General features: G+C 39.1%; 1 long non-coding RNA gene across 1 annotated transcript; it reads right to left on the reverse strand.

The window, feature by feature from the left end:
- Nucleotides 1-668: 668 nt before the first annotated feature.
- Nucleotides 669-1427, reverse strand: LOC121052699. The gene is made up of 4 exons (XR_005809818.1): nucleotides 1297-1427; nucleotides 1100-1143; nucleotides 861-975; nucleotides 669-717 (listed from the first exon to the last, which is right to left on the reverse strand). It is a non-coding gene; the product is annotated as an uncharacterized LOC121052699 (long non-coding RNA).
- Nucleotides 1428-1783: the final 356 nt, after the last annotated feature.

Below are 1783 nucleotides of genomic sequence, written 5' to 3' on the forward strand. Positions count from 1 at the left end.
ATATCTAGAGAATAACCCAGAATAGGAAGACCCAGCAAATACGCAACTATGAAAAGAGAAAATCATTTAATCAGAATGTCCAGTAAGCATCCACATATATCAGTCATAAAACCAGAAATTTGAACCCACATATATCCACATTTTCAAGTCAAAAGTCAAAACAGAAAGGCAAAAAGGGACAGATGCAATTCGAACCCAGAAATCCAGAAGGACAAAACAGATCACATATCCAATTTTCATCTCATATCAGTCGTATGTATAGCGTATAGCAAAAGTAACAGATGCAATTCGAACCCAGAAATCGAAGCAAGAAAGATGGCAGCAACTTACCAAGCTTGAAGTTTCCGAAATCGAGTCGAAAACTGAAATCGAAGCTGCTTCCCCTAAACCCTAAGTCAAACCCAGACTTGAAGACTGAAAATTGAATACCCAGAAGCAGAAATTAAGAGGAAGCCATAAATCGATTGAAGAGTGAAGACCCAGAGTACACATAAAACCATAAGTACACATTCTATGTATATCTACATTTAGAGAGAGAGAGAGAGAGAGAGAGAGAGAGAGAGAGAGAGAGAGAGAGAGACTGAGTAATTGACATTACTTTATGTAATTTTCTATTTACAAGAAAAAAAAAAAGGGAATTATATATGTACCTGGAGCTGCTAACTTTGAACTGGTGAACATGGCCACCAATTTTTCTGAAGTCTACACTTGGTTGAACTTTGTGCAATGAAAACAAAAAAGGGAAAACCTCATGAACAACAAAATCGAAGTATCCAAAAGCAAAGCATTAGCACAAAACAAAGCAACCCAATCCAAAAGATATAAAGAAAGATTGAAAAAGAAAAATCTTGGGGCCTCACAGAGCTCTGGTGATATAATTGAGAAGCTTCTCAGAATCATCGAAGAACAGAGACACATCTGGGTTGCTCTCATCTTAAAGCTGTTAAAGCTGCAAAACCTGGCATTCAAAAGCCCCTTCTCTCCCAAAAACCCACCAGGAAACAAAAATGACCAAATAAAATCAAGAACACAACAAAAATCAAAACAAACCCATCTGAAAATTATTCATAAATCTCAACATTAATTTTCTGTTCCTTACCTCCAGAATTGACAGAAGCTTGCAGCTTCAACATACTCTTGTATCTGCAAAGATCCAAGCACAACTTGATAAGCGAAATAACTAGGACTCAGCATCCAAACCAATTGGAACTGACATAATGAAATCGAACCAACAGCAAGGCAGCAAGAGCAATTAGAACATTCATTCATTTAATCAAGAGTAAAGCAGCAACTTACCCGAGCTTGAAAATTTCTGAATCGAACCAAGTCTCCAAGAGCAAGATCAGTTGACCACGAGCCCGATACTTCAACTGAAAACCAAGAAATTAATGAAAGAGTGAGACACAGATCGATTGTAAACCCAGAACAGATCGATTGAAAACAGGGAACCCAGAAATTCAATTCAACCCAAAAATTCATGAGAGACAGAGAGAGTAAGTCAAGGACAGAGGTCGTGCGGCTGTGCCGGAGTCCGCAGAGAGAGAGAGAGAGCCGGCCTTCACGTTTTGGTTTAACCCAGAACCCATCTTCGATTTGGTTTAACCCAGAACCCATCTTCGATTTGGTTTAACCCAGAAAACCAAAAGAACTCATCTTCGATTTGGGTAGATTGGGTTTAAGTTTCAAGAGACAAGAGTTATAAAAATCAAAATAAAAGACTGAGACGCCCAGCACCGCCTAGGTGACCGACTTTCTGCTCGGAAGAGAAGGAGGCGGTGGTGAC

This window comes from Rosa chinensis, chromosome 4 (assembly GCF_002994745.2).
Source record: "Rosa chinensis cultivar Old Blush chromosome 4, RchiOBHm-V2, whole genome shotgun sequence".
NCBI classification, from domain to species: Eukaryota; Viridiplantae; Streptophyta; class Magnoliopsida; order Rosales; family Rosaceae; genus Rosa; species Rosa chinensis.